The 18273-nt window shown below is 37.0% G+C and overlaps 1 protein-coding gene across 2 annotated transcripts in view; it reads right to left on the bottom strand.

Moving 5' to 3' along the window:
• The window catches only part of LOC148941061 (1-acyl-sn-glycerol-3-phosphate acyltransferase epsilon-like), a 68661-nt gene extending 50588 nt beyond the window's left edge, over window positions 1-18073 (bottom strand). The window contains exon 1 of one of the 2 annotated variants that reach the window (XM_089105241.1): window positions 18004-18073. The gene's annotated coding sequence lies outside the window, so the exon portion shown is untranslated. Of the gene's footprint in view, window positions 1-5049; window positions 5155-18003 lie in introns of those variants that run through there. The other variant, XM_089105242.1, reaches the window with a different exon arrangement.
• Window positions 18074-18273: the final 200 nt, after the last annotated feature.

The following is an 18273-nucleotide window of genomic DNA, read 5'->3' as shown; positions in this document are numbered from 1 at the left end:
TATACAGGTAATACATCCAATAAGTTAGCAGCTGTCCTGACTACAAAAAAATACTACACCTCAATGACTGATTAGCCACCGTAGGTAAATACTCGCTCGTCCAACTCTTGGGAGGAGCAGTATCAGACAATCAGATATTTTAAGCTGTGGAAGTGTTTATTTAAGATGTCCACACCTTTGTACCCCTCTTCACCTGTGTGCTGTACAATACCAGTCCTACTTTTCTGTAATCACCAAAGGAAACAAATAATGCTTGTCAATATAGGAGCAAAAAAATATGTTGGTTCAACCTGACAGGGAACAGTAGAATTATTAGGTACTCTATTCAATGTTCTTTCTGGAGCTTAAATGGCTTAATCAGATAGGGCAGATATCAGACAGGAAAAAAGGAAATATTCTATTAGGTACTCTAGTCAATGCTCTTTCTAAATATAATAATCACTGTTGTTCCAATCACATACCAGTCCTCCCCGAAAGAGGCCAGACACAGAATTTTATCATTATCTTTTGTATCAATATGGGACTGCCATTATCTTTTGTGCTTATTTCCGATCACCTGTTTAGTCATAGTGCAATAGAGAGCGAATTTGAAAAAAAATAAGCAAATTTTTGTAGAGCATAAGGCTATATATGACCCTATTAGGGGGAGGGGGGAGGGCTGAGATAAAATTGCAAGAGCAGTGATTATTATATTTATAAAAAGCAATGGATGAAGAATTTAACAGCATACTTGAATTTTTTTCCAATCTGAATTCTACCCTACACTATGTCTTTACCTAAATCTTTGCCCCCTTGCTATCATTTTAGGTCTGTTCTAGTTGGCTGGCTTTGCTCAGTCATTTCTTAGCCTGATTCAACATTTTTTTATGATCTCTTTATCATCTTTATTCTTATTGTATGACATTTTAAGCCTCATCACTCTATTCTTGAAGGAAGATTAGATTTTTCTTATGAAAAATTGAAAAATACTATCAGCTTTATAGGCTTGGATCAAATTATATATATAAAAAAAAAAAAAAAAAAAAAAAAAAAAAAAAAAAAAACTCAACAAGCTGACAATCCACTTTGGCAATCATAATACACATCAGCAGTACTATCTCCAAGCTAATCCCCTTTTTGCAGTCTAAAAAAAGAGACCTTGGAGTTATTGTTGATCGTCAAAAGTTCAGCACCCATGTGAAATCTGGATTGTTGTCTGCCCCCTAGTCTCTCGGAATGATCAAAAGAACTATCTCTAGCAGACGCCCAAGTGTGTTTATGTAGCTCTACAAGGCATTAGTTTGTCCGCGCCTAAAGGTTGGAATGTCCCTGGCGTCGCCCTATTTCAGGAAGGACAAAGAAATACTAGAAAGAGTACAACAAAGAGCAACCAAAATGGTCAAAGGCCTCAAACAATGGCATACAAAGAGCGTCTATGTCACTTGAAACTTCCTACTCTTGCATACCAGAGGAAACGTGAAGACATGATAATGGCCCACAAAACTATTTCCAAAAATGTTCTCCCTGGTCTCCTTGCCCCCCCCCCAGAACATTCCGTGACTAGAGTGCATTCCAAGAAAATCTTCAAGAAACGCTCCTTAGTCCAAGAAAGAAGCCATTTCTTCAGCCAGCGTGTAACAAACTTGTGGAATCAACTCTCTGAAGATACAGTGGCTGCTGATTTGACAGGTGCATTCAAGCAAAGGCTACATTAAGGGTTCCTGTACAACTGGAAAGCTGCTGAGTTCTCAACCCAAATATAGCAAACATTCTACAAAGTCATAATGGAGCATTACAAGGATGAAAATCCGTAGATTCGTTCCAAGCTGCAATTTAAGGTAAACCTCTTGCCCTTTCAGAAGACCTTCCATCCTTTGAGGATTTTGAAATTAGGTAAAAGCATAGTATACATCAGAAATCAGAAAAAAATATGCCAATGTATTATCAATTCAATGATCAAAAAATTCAAAAAACTATGCCAATGTATTATCAATTCAATGATCTTTCAAATATAACAATTGCACCCATAATTACAATTGTACCCAAGCTTGACCCCTGTCCTAATGAGGTAAGATACACAGACCTAGGCTAAGCACAATCCACCCTAGCCAATTGGATGGCAAACTGCACTTGCAATCCTATGTCCTTTGGGATGCAGGTTTGAGTCCTGGCATCACCAATCTTGGGGTAATTGGTGTGGGTCTGCAAGCTGAGCCACTTGAAATGTGGTGCAATTGACCTTTGAGGCCTGAGCCTTGATCCAGTTGGGACATTGCTGCCACAAATTACAAATTAGGCTATACACATCTTGTGGGTTTGTTATAATCTTTTGTTGTTATTTCTCTACAATAGTTTCTTCTTACAATAATTCTCTCCCAAGGTCCAGCCTAATTGTACTGGTAAATAATTTTTTTTTTATCAAGGCACGTACAACACCCTTCTTTCACCCAAAAATCTATGATCATTTGCGTCTATATTTTCAACGGAAGTATCATCTGAAAAACTCAAACGTAGGTATGAAACATCCACATATGGAATCAACAGAAAAGTCCCAATCACACGGGTTGGGACACAAAAGGCCCAATCTGGGCAGTCATCCAACCCCAGCCATTGCCTCATTAATTTTCTTTTTTTAATAGTACATCCACAAATAAATGCTGTTCTCCTGGGCATCTACCCGAGCCGAGTGGATGGCACAATGAGCTTAAAACCCTAAGTCTTTTAGAACTTGGATCCAGTTTTGTCCGCCCTGCTATAAGTAACAAATTACCAAATTGATATATGAATTAATAGAAGTTTAATTATTATTATTACCTATAACTGTTTCAAAATTTCTATCTTGAAGAAGGAATTGCTTTATTATCTCAATCTACTGTCGTTGCACCGACATCAAGAGAAACTCCACCATACCCCAGTAGATCGTAAAATCCAGTTAAACCCAATAAAAGCAGAACGTTCATAATTTGCCTACTTCATAGACCTGCTTAAAACCATCTCATATACACCTTATAAATCCAAAACCAAATATGTGAATAGTGTTTACCTATAGTTACCATGTCTTCCTTTGGGAAGAAGTTTCTTGAACTGGTACAACGTTACACAATGACCATAGACCTTAGTCCTATAGGGCACTTTCTCGTCACAGAAAGTGAAGGTAAACGATTGTATGCTGATTGATTGTATGTATTCAGAGAGGCTCTTCAAACAAAGCCAATTTGAAAAACATCAAAGACTCTTGTGTATAGTTTAGCCTAGGGCTGAGTTTAGTAAATTCTCATTTTCTCAATTAATTTGCTAGCTAGAAAACGAGTGCACATATTTGATGTGCCCTTACAAACATACTAATTGTTACTCTTACTAATTCTATTCTGGGCTCTTCAATTGATACCTTGTTTGTTTTTTTATGCAGCAAATTTAGAAAAAAATACCAATCAATTGAAAATCTAGGGTGGGTTGATGTTTCATGGTTATGTATTCAACATGGATTGGTTTAATACAATCAGATTTGATAAACCTATGTATATAAATCTTTTAATTCTACCATGTTATTTTTCAACAATAACAGTTCATGATTGCATTTTTGCTATGCAAATTAGACAAATTACCACATTAGGCTACTTTCACCCAACAAAATTGACCCAAAGTGAGACAAATTGCACATGGCTGTAAGAGAACAAAATTCAATAAAAGATAAATTTGGAAATAAACAAAAATCTTCCAAAACTTTTTAATCTAAAAGTTTGGAAAAAAATATGTAATTATCATTTTAATCGAAATTTCACACAAACCCCCCTCCTAATGGGGCCTGATATAGACCTAGGCTACAGACAGGAGTTATCTGATTTTCTTTTTCTTAAGTTGCTTTATTAAGCATTATGGACCAGCAGTTGAAAAGAAATGAGAACAAGAATAATACAAAGCCAAAAAGTTTTGTAGTCTATATGGTCTAGGGCTACAGAGCAAGATGCTGGGGTACAAGGAGGGCCTTGCCCCCCCTGGAAACTTAGGATAAGAGTAATTATGAGAAAACCAAAGGAAAGAGAGCAGAGAAGGGAAAAACCATGGAAGCTCAACAGCAAAAAAAAAACATTGGCTGCCAACCAATAGGTTCTGGCCTGTATTAGGAGCAATATGATTTCAAATTTATGACTGAATACCCACTTTCATGTTTTTCACACAAAAAAATCTATTTGATTTGGCTAGAATAAAAATATTCAGATTCTTCATAATTATGAATAGTAAGTAAATAGTCATCCTCATCATTATTGAAAGCATTTGAATTTCAATAATGATAACATTAAATAAAAAAAAATCAGCTTCTTATGGTAGGCTATTTCTACATACACACTTTTTTTAGTTTGAAGTAAAACATCCCAAGTTATTAGTACATAAGAAAGTTCACATAATTATAGAAAAAGAAAGAAGCAACTTATAAAGTGGTTGATCCCAATAAAATACAACACCAAATTCAGCATGCCTGAAAACCCATGAACCAATATCTTAAGCCATTATAATAAGAAATGTTTAATTTTGTGTTTCCCCTAGACTTGATGTGATTTTTGTATTTTATTATCATCCTTTTTTTTTACCACGTGTGATTGTATTAATCTAGTTGTTCAGTTTGAAAAAGATTTAATTTTTTATAATTATAAAGTATGAAGTTGTCAAATAAATTACTTTATGGTATCCAAAATCAAATGTAAAAAACGTCAGTATTACTCAATAATGTTCAATAGGGATCTTACAGCCTTTCTCAATAATGCCCAGCATAAGAAATTCTTATTTGATTTTCTTAATCTTAGTTTTGACGCATCACTTTGAACCAAATACTTTGAAAATACTGTACTTTTTATAATTGAATAGTCTGATGGCATCAAATATATTGGTGTTTGATAACCAAATACAAAAATATTGATATTGTTCAATTATGTCAATCCAATATTTTGGCATTGCTTGATAAAAGTGGATTCTTGGAGTTATATTATTTTTCATAAGTAGGCTTTTTTTCAATGACCTTAATTTTTATATTTTTATATACTATTACTTTACTAGACATACTTTTTCCATTACCTTTCAAAAAATGTTTGTCTCCATGCTTTGCTACTCATCAAAAACCAGATATGGAGCACTGAAATATTGACTGTTTTTCTTGCATTAGTACAAGCATCATCTTCATAAAACTATACTGTTTCATTAAATGTAAGTAAAGAAATAAAAAAGATTTTCCAACTTAAAGTAAGAAGCAGCTTTAAAACTTAAAACAAACTAAAATTATTCTGTGTAAAAGGGGGACTGCCCCCTCCTCAACTCCTTGCTTGCTAAGCTAGTTTTTTAGTGCTATAAAAACATTTGTTTTCCAATTGAATGGCCCATGTATTTCAATAAAAGTCAAACATTAGGTTAAAGCACTAGTAGTTCCAGAGAAGCCATCCCCCTTGTGCAAGGAATAATTTCTGTTCATTTTAAGTTTCAAAGCTGCTCCTTACTTCAAGTTCAAAAAACTAATTAAAAAAAATAATTTCTGATTGTTTTCCAAATCTGGCCCATGCCTAACCAGGGACATAATTTGCTATGGGGCAGGGGAGAGTGGGGGGGGGGCGCAATTGCCCCTCCCAGACCTTGGTTCCTTTATAGTACTTTTACAGTACCTTTATGGTACCAAATTCATTATTTCTTAGTTTTTACTGTCATTTTCACTTGATTTAGGAAAATTGGCTCCACCTCCCCCCCCCCAGGATTTTGACAAAATTATGTCACTGGGCCTAACCAAGAAGTAATGTGGGATACCTGCCCCTTAAACCCGCAGTTTCTTGCTGTTAAGTTGAAGATACCAATAACTGTAAATTGATAAGTATAGCCCTACTTTTTTATTTTCCTGCTTAAGAATTAAAATGTTGAATTGCAATTAAGATTTTTGACCAAGTTTGAATATAGGCTATTGTCAAAATTTTTCATGAGCAATGACATTTTCAAGAAAAAATTTGGGTGGACAAAAGAGGGGCATTATTATTCATATGAAGGGAAATTCTGAATGAATTTTAACCTTCCACATGGCTCAAACCATCATAACCTCTACAATAGGGTTCTCTGATGTAAAGTCATTATTTATATATTTCTTAATACATTGAAATATTTTATATAAATAGAAAAAGAGAAATATTAGGCCTACCATTTAAAATTGCTGAAAACAAAGTACTAGCACGATTCAATTTACAGGTACATGAGTTAAAACAAGAGAGATGCATTGGGAGAATACATGAGAAATATCTAATTTTGGCTATAGGCTAGGCTATATTTGAACATTAGAAGGGGTAGTGTTGGGCAAGAATCAATATTGATATTTATATATAGATATATCAGAGCGAATTTCAATATTGAAATGTAAATATTGATATAAAAAATGATATCTGAAAATCTTGACTATTTTCTGCTTTAAAGAAATAAATGCTTTTAAAGAATTTTCAATATTTGCTTTCTGTTTTAAAAAATAAATGCTTTTAAGAACATCCTGCAGAAAAGATCCAATATAGAAAATTGTTTTGGAATAGCCAAGAAGACGAACAACAATGTATTTAATCCATTGACTCATACATGCTGATGCACAGTATACATACCTGTATCCATAAGTTGGCATAGCTTGTTCTCAAATTCAAAATACATTTAGCAAGGGTGGACTTTCAAATATTGTTGAGGACCTCCAAAGGACTTGGCTGTATAAAATGCCTTCTAGGGTTATAGACTTTGCTTAGAATACACCCATCATGATTGCCACATATCTTGATCTGCATTTCATGAAAATGTATATCTCCACTGGCAATCTTCTCAAGAGTACAATAGAGAGAGATATGGATTTGGCCTTTCTGGCCAGTAAATCTTTATCAATAGATGCATTCACTCACAATCCATGTGATTCACCCACAACAGAATCAAGCTAGTTTGTGGGGAGTATATGGCGAAGTTTCAGTGGTCAATGCAATGCATGCTTCGCCAGCAGCCGAATCTGTAAAGGCTCTACATATTTTCAGTAGAGAGTGTTTAGTTCCAAGAAAAACTGATCCATTCAAGTCATGGAAGTCTCGTAATATGAGTCTCAGAAATATGTGTATCAGGTGATATAAGGTGATCAGTTCCAATGCTGGTGATTTAATCAAACAGTTGGGGATAATGACCTGTAAGTTAGGAGCAATTTGACCCAATAGAAACCAAAAGTATATAGAAGAAAGAGAGGAGACACAATCATTACTCGCAAACTGCTAGAAAACAACCTCTCAAGTCAAGTTTTCTCCTCATCCCTTGCAAGTACAACAAGAGGTCAAACAAAGAAGCTGCAAGGCCCCTGCAGCCATTGCTGTGAGTGCTGGCAATTCTTCTCTTTACATGCCATCCCTTACTGAAACAGCCTCTCTGAAGCCACCATCCAGTCCCAAACCATAGATGCATTCAAAAAAGGAGTTGACCAGGACTGGGCCAATGCAGAGTCTAGGCTAACCTGGGTTGCCAAACCTTAGTCATGTCACACCACCAGCAAGATGTTCCACAAGAGGCTCATCACCACCTTATCTTGCTGGACATGCAATTTAAGGTAAAACTCTCAAAAAGAGATTTTGATACAACAAAAGAATTGGCCTTTTATGCTGATTCAAAATATGTAAATTTCATGAAGTTTAATGTACCCATCAAAAGCTACAAACCTGAGAAAATTTGCATTATTTTCAAGAAAAGGGAGAAACACCCCCAAAAAGTCAAGAAATTTTAATGAAAAGCACACCATCGGATTCAGCATATTATACTGATACTGGTAAATTCAGCCTGCATTAATCTCTCCCTCCCCTCCCCCACAATAAATCCATCCCTGCTGAAAATGCTGCCCAAAAAATTTTCTTCTGGACAATTTTGCTAAAAAAGAATTCTCTTTAGCCTGCTTTCATTTCAAAAAAGACTTGCTTTTCATTTGATTTCTAATCTATTTTCAAATCATGCCAGAAAACCCCTTTGGTGGGAAATATTTCCTATAAATTTCATCCTCCCAATGGAAAGCTTTTCTTGCAGAAAATTTTTCCCACTGAAAATTCCCCAATGGAGAATTTGTCCTGCAACATATTCCTCCCTCCCACACAAAAATACGCCAGATAATTTTAACTTTTTGGAAATCTTAATTTTAAGTTCAATATTTGAACTTAATCAAAAAGAAATCATACTGCATATGAGGGGAGACACCCCTCCTTAAAACCCTTACTCTATACACATGAGTTTAAGTTTTTGTCCAGATTTCTTAAGAACAACTCCTGAAACACAAGTGTTGTTTAATTACAATATATAAAAAAAATGAAAGGGGCTGTCCCCTCTCAACGCCTTGCTCTTTACAATAAAGCTTCTTATAATGTACTACGGTAATTACTTGGCAAAAAAAAAAAAAAAAAAAAAAAAAAAAAAAAAAAAAAAAACTGTTCCTACTTTAGTAACTGAAATAAATGAGCACTTGAACAAGGTCTAGACCTTACTCATCCACCCAGTTCCCTAGGACAAAAACAGTATATCCAATCCGATAATCTGAGTGTTTTTCTTGTAGTTTTCTGTGTAGATGAGGGCTATTGGATAGGGCTAATTGTCAGAAAACGCCAATAAACGTCACAAAGGACATAAAATAAGGAATCAGATGGTACTACTCTTTTTGATTTATAGTGTACCCTACAGTGAACCATGCCATGACAAGGCAGAAATGATATTATTAGGGCTCTATCGGGACTACCTGGGGTAGGGGACACATTGTTAGAAAAGCCAGCAAAGTTGGCGTTGGGTAATGAGAAGATCAATCATGGCTTGCTTTATTTGCCTTGGTAGTAGCTTTGCTTTGTTTGACAGAGACATTGAATGGAAATGAATCTTGAGCCAAGTAGATGGTGCAACAGTAGAACCTTTAGCCAAATTTTAGTTGCATTGGAAATTGAACAGAGAAGGAAGACAATTAAATTTGGTGATTTTGAAGTTGTTGTTATGTAATTTACATTTTATGTTTTGACATTTCATGTTTTGACCAATGGCGTGGTGATAGCCATTTATCTTAGGGTGGAGGTGTTGGGGTCCTCTGCCATGTTTGTCAAATAAATCCCCTTTTTGTAAACTGAATTTTATTTTTGTTTTTAATTTCAACCCTGAGCCTAGTTACTATTATGACTCGTGTTGAAAAAATTCACTCATTATATGACGTCTGAAAAATAGAGGCGACTGATAACCCATACAGGTTCAAAATCAAACAGTTCGTGGTAACGAGCTGTAAGTAAGGAGCGACCCGGCTCAATGGTAACTGAAAGCTAAAAAACGGAATTTTGATATCAATACAGGGTGGGCTGAAAGTAACTCCCTATTTTGATTAATAAAACAATGTACATTATATTTATTTATTCTCAAAACAATTTATCATACAAGGTAGGCATAAATGGTAAGCTATCTCTAAAATTCAATATGTGCCCCATATCTTTCCACCAGCTGTTGCAAACGTTCAGGAATGGCATCCACTGACTTTCTCAGAAACTCCGGTGGGATGGTGGACATGACTCCCTTAATTCGATCCTCCAGTTCTTCGAGTGTCTTTGGTTTGGAGCGGTAGACTTCTTCCTTTACCCAACCCCAAAGAAAAAAGTCACAGGGTGTCAAATCCGGGCTCCTTGATGGCCATTCATGTGCACCATGACATCCCAACCAACGCCCCAGAAAGCAAGCATCCAGCCATTCGCGGACAACAAGAGCAAAGTGTGGTGGGGCGCCATCTTGCATAAATATCAACTCGTCGATGTTCTCCCATGTGCTGACAACTGGCCAGACTCTATCACTCAACATATCAAGGTATCGCTCAGCATTCATGGTGTTGAGCAGAAGAAATGGGCCCACAAGCTGATCTGAGGTGATACCACACCACACCGTTACTTTGGGTCAATTTTGCTGTTTTTCAACTGTCATCATAGGATCCTCTCCTGCCCAGTAGTGGCAGTTGTGACGGTTTACAAAGCCTCCGACGTGAAACACAGCCTCATCAGTCCAGAGGATGTTGTGGAAGAGATGGGGCCACTCTTCATGCCAAGCCAGCATGATTTCTCTGAACTCCATGCGAATGTCACAGTCCTCATCCGAGAGTGATTGGCAGTAGTGCGGCTTCCACGCACGCCAGTTCAACTCTTTCTTGAGCACAGTTCGCACTGTGTAGCGGGTGAGTCCACAAGCAGTAACAAATTATATACAATTTATAAGTAATTTAAAATAGGGAGTTACTTTCTGCCCACCCTGTAGAATAAAAAGCTTTTTAAAATACTAAAAAAACATATATGAGGGGCATTCCTCTCATATATGAAATGATTTCTGTTCGTTTTAAGTTTTAATACTGATCCTTAATTTCATTAAAAAGAAAACCTTTCTATTTATTTAATCGCTGAAAGGTAGAATCAATTCTCAGGGGAAAATATTGACATGTTGCTGGTTTTGAATAGTCAAAAGTAGCCAGTAGGTTATCTTCCTTATTCTAAGCCCAAGTAATTTCAAATCTGGATTCCTATAATATTAATTGATGTAATTGAAGTTTGTTTTTATTGCTTGATTTTACATTACCCAAAGTTTGACAAAAATTTTGCAAAATAAGCATTAATCACAATTTTTTTTATAAACTTTCGCAAAACCAAGAGTTAATCAGAACAAAAAAAATCTGATCAGAAATATCAAAATCAATTATTGAATATTGGAAGCATAAACATTGATATATTGTTTAATCAAGTTATTGCCCAACACTAGGAAGGGAAATTGTGGGTAAAGTATACCAGAGCTACAGGAAAAATGTGCTAGCTATAATTATTCTGCATGTTATGAAGTAAGAATTGTTTTCTTAACTGGTTTCCTTCTCAATAGCTGCTAATCTAGACCTTTACCAAAGATAGACTTATTCCTAAGAAAAAGTATCCAAAAACTTTTTCCTGTGTCCCCAGCTATTCTGGTGTCTGACCCCCTAGAAAATTGTCTGTGGGCATCCTTGTCCCCTAATGTGCTAATATATAACCCAAATCATATATTTCCTATGTATTTTGCTATAGGCTACATCATTCTTTGGTTTCAACTTAATGCCCATACACTGAATCAATCAAGAAACAAAAAATTTTGGGGGTTGAGGGTAGTGAAGTGTTCCTTGGGATGATATAAGTAAGTAGGCCTATTTTACAATTTTTTTTTTAAGTTGTTTCTAGGATTGTATAGTATTTTGCAGTTCACATTGTTGACTTACAAATAAAGCTAACATACAACTAGAAGCCTTTTTTATGCTCTTTACAAATATAATGATTGGTTTTCTTGCAATCAGTTTTAAGCCTTTTTTGGACCCTTGAAAATGATAACTATTTTATGTTTTGGTATAAAAAGGGTTAAAACATTGGTTTCAAACTTACTATTTCATTATAAAATTTATTTTGTCATAAGCTATATAATCTGTAAGTATTGATTTGTCACAATTAAGTTGGATTAAAAATTCAGAACAATTTCTCCATTTTTCTATCTGCCATGTTCCTTCTGTTGGCCTCTGTATTTTTGACATACAGGTGAAATGGCAGTTTTTAAGGGGCCTAACAGAATAAGAAGAAAACATAGTGGTTTTGTTTTGAATTTTTTTATTCAACTTAATCTTGCAACTCTATTTTTGTGAATTAGGCTATACAACTTTTATAAAATGGATTTCTAGTGAAATAGTAAGTTTGAAGAAATATTAGGTAAAATTCTACTTTAGCTACTTTTGGGTATCTTGGGAAGGGGTTAAGTTAGGAAAAGTGAAACTTTCAGAGGTCTACAGGCCAAAGTATGTCCTGGGAAGGTATTTTGAAGTGCCTACCTCCACTCCTTCTCCCTCTAGAGAGTCCTGAAATTTGCCTACATGACTGGTCTAGCCTATACCTATTGAAAATTTGACAAAACAACATTTTTCCTTAATTTTCAGTTATCTCTTTCTTTTTCTCTGGCTTTAGATCTGAAAATATGATTCCTATTAGGCTATTTGAGTAGATTTTAAGCCATTTCAATGTTGTTTTTTTTTCAAAATTTAGAGAATGTATTTGCATATCTTTAAAACCTTATATTTTGGGATTGAGCCAAGGTGTGAAGCTGAAAATTTTTTTGTTGTACTTCATTTAAGCAGAAGATCTATTTTGCAAGTTTCACTTTTTAACACAAAGATTTTTAAAGGTCATCAAAGGTCAGGACCCTCTAGAGGGTGGAGTAAAGGTAAGTACTTCAAAATACCTTCCCAGGACTTACTTTAGGGTAAATTGTTTGTTATTTATATTATTGACTTACAAATAAAGTAAACATACTACTTGATGTCTTTTTTATGCTATTTTCAAATATAATAATCATTTTTGTCAGAAATGAATTTTACCCCCACCCCTATATATACCAATTCAGGGTATAGCCTATATTTCTCCATTAGGAGAGTGGGGGTAAATTTTATTTTTGATGTAAATGAGAGGCAAGTTTAAACTTTCCCCCATCTTCCCTAATGTACAAATATACGTCCTGAATTAGTCTCCATAAGTCTAGGGGATAAAATTCATTACTAACAAAATAACTATTATATTTGAAGAGAGCATAAAAAGGCATCATTGGGTATGTTTACTTTATTTGTAAGTCAATAATATAATTAACAAAAAAATTACCCTGAAAGTTTCATTTTCCTAACTGAGCCCCTTTCAAAGGTATCCAAAAGTAGCTAAAGTGGAATTTTACCATTTCCAATGATCCAAAAATAGGCTTGAAATTGAATTTGCAAGAAAAGTAATGGTAAAGTTCTATGAAATCATATTAGGCTATTGAGTTAGGACTAAAGTGAATACACCATTCGATGCCTTTTTTAATGCTGATTACAAATATAATAAGCATTTCTATCGGAAATGAATTTCAGCCCCCCCCTATATATGCCAATTCAGGATTAGCTTAGGTTGGGTTAGGTATAGCCTATATAGCGGGGGGGGGGCTGAAATTCATTTCCGATAGAAATGCTTATTATATTTGTAATCATCATAAAAAAAAGGCATCAAATGGTTTATTCACTTTAGTCCTAACTCAATAATATGATTTTGTATAACTTTACCAAAGCAATTAGCCTATTATATTCTTAAACAGCTTAAAAAAAGGCCATCTAAAAAGGTAGCCTTTGTTCACTTTATTTGCAAGTCAATAATAGGATATGAACTTCAAAATATTTGCCATGTTTCCTTCTGATTCCCAGGTCTTGACTTAAAATAAGAATCAAGTTTGATGCAAGATTCTGCTTCTCGGTAAAATTCTACTTTAGTAACTTTTACCTATATTGGAAAGGGGTGAGGTTAGGAAACTGAAACTTTTAGGGATGGGTCTGCAGGCTAAAATATGTCCTGGGAAGGTATTTTGAAGTACTTATCTCCGCTCCTTCTCCCTCTAGAGGATCCTGAAATTTGCCTACATGACAGGTGAATACCTATTGAAATTTTGACAAAACAAAATTTTACCTTAATTTCCTGTTATCCTTAAATACCTTAAATCGCATCTTCTAGCGACTAAGGTTGCAGGAACCTGTAGATGTCGCCAGGTAGTATTGACAGGAGTTCGTTGCACAATTCATTAATGGATCATCACATCCTACACGTATACAGGACAGTTGAATATCACACACTAATAGACCCTAGTGGTGGATGCAGGCTCATCCCACTGCGTCCTCCATGGCTTGTTCCTCCAGTCATGGTCAACGCCAGTCTTGAAGCTGTTAACTGAAGCTGCGGAAACAGTTGAATCGCTCAGTGAATTCCACAACGGAACAACGCGATTGGTGAAGAAGTTGTATTTCTCACGCTTTCTGCTGAATCTTTGGCGGAGTTTTATGGGGTTACCTCGCGCTCTGCTAGACTGGTCCTGTTCGAGAATGGGCTTGATAACACTGCTGTTCATCAACTTATATGCCAAAATTACGTCCCCCCTTTTTCTACGGTAGGTCAGAGTTTGCAAATCAAGCTTGTCTAGGCGTTGCTCATATGGGATTTGTTGGTTGGCAAATGGGAGCCTAGTAGCTCTTCTCTGGACTTTTTCAAGCAACTCTGCATTGCATTTAAAGTGGGGGTTTGCAACTGCCATCCCAAACTCAAGATGAGGGCGGACAAGGGCTGTGTAAAGCTTCTTAATGACCCTGGGGTGGCGACTAGTCACTGATCGCTTGATTAGGCCTAGGATCTTGTTTGCCTTTGCGGCTTGAGTTCGGCAGTGACTATGGAACTTCAGCTTATTATCTATGATTACCCCGAGATCACGTTCTTCCTCTGCGCTTTGGATGGGTGTTATAGCACCAGTAGAGTCCAACATATGGTAGCTATGGCAAGGGCTGTTCAGTCCAAGATGTAAAACTTTACATTTGCTTGGGTTAAACTCTAGTGTCCAAGTTGAGGCCCATTGGCAGAGGTTTGTTAAGTCTTGTTGCAGGGCATTGCAGTCTTCGTCAGAAGCGGCAGGTCCAAAGAGTTTGGAATCGTCTGCATATAGTTCCAGCAGATTCTGGACAACCTCAGGAGCATCATTAATGTAGAGGTTGAATAAAGTCGGGCCCAACTTAGTTCCCTGTGGCACACCACTTCTGACATTTACTGGTGCCGAGTACACGAGGTTTCCGTTGTGGTCGTAGACTGCAGCAATCTGGATTCTATCAGACAGAAAGCTATGGATCCACTGGGCTACGTCTACATCAATGTGATATGCTGACAGTTTAATCATCAGGTACCGGTGGGACATTTTATTGAAGGCTTTTGCCTGGTCCAGTAGGAACACGTCTACAGGGGATCCCGATTCGATAACCTCAGTGATTGATTCATAAGCTTGGATCAGGTTCGTTTCAATGGACATTCCTTTTCTAAAGCCATGTTGGCCGCTGTAAAGGAGACCATTCCTTGTCATGTGAGCTATAACGGCATCATTGACAATTCCTTCAATCAGCTTAGCAACGACTGAGGTAAGGCTTATGGGCCGGTAGTTCTCTGGCTGGCTTCTGGAACCTTTCTTAAATATTGGAGTTATTGTTGCTGTACGCCAATCAGGTGGTAGTTTCTTTGTCTTCAAAGACAGATTATACAAGGAGCAGAGCGGTTCGGTGACTATATCAGAGATTTCTTTGAGCAGCCTGGGATGGATGCCGTCTGGTCCTTTGGCTTTGTTAGGGTCCAGCTTTGATAGTCTTTTCTTAACCTCTTCAGTCGTGATGATGAGTTTCGGCATAAGATGTTCGATATGTCTGGGGTCAGGACATGAGGGTTCAGCTGATGAGTCTGAGGAGAAGTTCGAAGCGAAGGTAGTGTTAAGCAAGTTTGCTATAGCTTCTGGGTCTTCCAACTTTTTCCCTTCAGCGTTGAATAAGAATGGTATTGATCGCCTGTTCTTATCTTTCTTGGACACATACCTCCAAAATCGTTTAGGGTTTTCCTTTATACTAAAGGCTATCTTCTCCTCATATTCTGCCATAAAATGCCTAGTTAGATGTCTCAACTTATTCCTGGCTCTGGCATAATGCTCCCAGTGTCGTGTGCATACACACTTCTTGTACTTCGAAAGTGCCTTTTTCTTCCTGTTCATGGCTCTTTTAATGGGTCGATCTATGTGAGGCAGTGTTCTAGGTGCCTTGACAAAAGACGTTGAAGTACAAAGCTGCTCAACATGGAGGACGGCGTTCTTGAAATTTAGCCAGGCGTGCTCTATATCATCACTATTAGTCACTTGATCCCATGCAACCGCCTGTAGTATTTCCCTGATCCTGCTGTAGTCGGTATACGTTTGTTTGGTGCAGTTGTTTGGTGGTTGACTTATTAGCAAGTCATGGGAAATACAGAGGTGATCGCTAGCGCCAATGGGGGGCAGGTAATCAGTATTCACTAGCAGTCCTGGGTTGTTAGTGATTGTCAAGTCTAGTAGAGATGGTATCTGGTTGTTTTTGTAACGGGTTGGCTGATCAATTAATTGGTACAGATTATTGTTGCCTAAATATTCCACAAACGGGTTAGTTGCAGTTGAACTTTGATGGTAACCTGCTCCATCCACCCACAAAATATCAGGCATATTTAGATCTCCAATTAAAATAAAATCTTGGTTACAGTGCTTAGATGCATGATCAGCTAATTGAGTAAGAGCCCCATACGAGGCAGCGGCATCTGGGCTGCTTGGGCTTCTATAAACGCATCCTATTAGAAGTGGCTTCCCCCAATAACAATATTAACAAAAACACTCTCAACCCATGGGGAATAATCATGATTCAAAGTCAAATCTCTGACCTGTAATACATCCTTCACATAAACAGCAACGCCTCTTCTGGGGTGAGTTGAGAGATTCGAGAACAGGCGATATCCGGGGATCATGATATGATCATCTTCCAGTGGGGTAGTAGAGTTCTTGGGGGTCAGCTCGCAGATACACAACACATCGTATTCTTCAGCAGTAGTTGTAAGTTTTAGTTCAGGAAGCTTATTTGTCACTGTATCAATGTTCGTGTGAAAAAGCTTCAATAATTTCTTTTGACTAGTCTGTGGAGGGTTACTATAATGTATCACTTTTGGCAAACTCTTGAAACTAATGTCTGATGAGCTAGGGCTCGAGCATGAATGGAAAGCACAACTATTATTGCCACTCTTAAATGAATCACTATCATCGACACTACTACAACTGTGGAAACTATTTACATATGGGCTATCCTCAGCAGGCAGTGGGCACATTAGTGCTCCGTCGCTGCCCCGTTTTTTGAAGTTTGGATTTGTTTTCGTTTCTCCCTTTCCGCCTTTGTGCGGTCAAAGTGAAACTGCACAGCACCCTTCAGCTCCCTCGACTTAGTCACAATCTCCTTTTTTATCTTGTAGTTATCAGTGAGGAAGAGGACAGGTCTAGGTCGGTCACCTGGTTTCGGTGGATTGTTCCCGAGCCGCTGCGGCTTCAAGATTTTGACAGAGGGCAGATTGTATGATTGGGCAAGATGATCCTGAATAAACATCAGAATATCAGCTGCCTCTTCACATGATTCAGGAACTCCGTAAACTACGATGTTGAGCTGCCTTTTCTGTCTCTCTCTGTCCTCACGGATGATCCGTCTAACATCACTTTCAAAGTTCTTGGTAGTATCGCTCTGACACCGGTTCAGCCTGCTAGTAACTATATCTTCTAATTTGGATTCAACTTCTGCTAGGGTGCACTTGCCTGCGATCTCACTTTCTAAGTTAGAGATTTTGCTGTTAATGTTCCCCAGTTCTTGTTTAAGATCTTGCTGAAACTGATCCAGAGAAGAGGTCACAGCTTTTGAAACGGTAGCTTCGATAAGCTTTTGTGTAGCATTTGAGCCAAGGCTGCTATTCCCAGTAACCTTACACACAGGACAGAACCACTCACAGGTGAGGCTGTCAGTCATTTTGCAAAATAGTTGGTATTCTGATTTTGAGATTCCAACGCAATCTATGCACAGCCACTTATCACAACCATCACAAGACAAAGCTTGGGACTGTTCATCAAGTTCGCGTGGCTTTAGTTCTGAAAATGCAATTCCTGTTATTTGAGTAGTATTTTAAGCCATATCAATGTTAATTTTCAAAATTTAGGAAATGTATTTGCATATCTTTAAAACTCTATAAATCAGGATTGAGCAAAGTTGTGAAGCTGAAAACAATTTTGTTGGACTTCATTTTAAGCAGAAGATCTATTTTACAAGGTTTCACTTTTATAACACACAGGTTTTTAGAGGTCATCAAAGGTCAGGACCCTCTAGAGGGAGAAGGAGTGGAGGTAGGTACTTCAAAATACCTTCCCAGGACATACTTTAGCCTATAGATCTATTCCTGAAAATTTCATTTTCCTAACCAAACTCCTTTCCAAGATAGCCAGAAGTAGCTAAAGTAGAATTTTACCTTTGAATTTTCTACTCAATGTTGTTAGACCTAGCATAGGCCAAATCTTTCAAAAATAGGCTATCAGCCTGAGTGTATACTAAGTAAAATACTGTCAAGTTCTTACAATATTTCTGTTTTAAGAGCCGTTTTATGTCCCACTTTCTCCTTTTTCCTTCAAATCCTGATACAAGAAATATTTGTCAAGAAAGTTGTCAAAGTTGTCAAGAAATATTTTTTAGAGAGCGGAAAGATTCCTAGACAAATGTCTAAAGTTGTGGGCGTAATTGGGGTTTGCAGAGGGTATTGGAGTGTTTTGCTCATAAACAAGCTTAAAAATTGTAAAGTATACATCAACATAGAAGAGAACAATAAAAAACTTCCAGAAGTGTTTACC

This window comes from Artemia sp. Qi Xiang Cuo, chromosome 19 (assembly GCF_049724085.1).
Source record: "Artemia sp. Qi Xiang Cuo chromosome 19, ASM4972408v1, whole genome shotgun sequence".
Classification (NCBI taxonomy): Eukaryota; Metazoa; Arthropoda; class Branchiopoda; order Anostraca; family Artemiidae; genus Artemia; species Artemia sp. Qi Xiang Cuo.
Note: the sequence above shows the minus strand (reverse complement) of the source record. Positions and strands in the feature narration are given on the sequence as shown.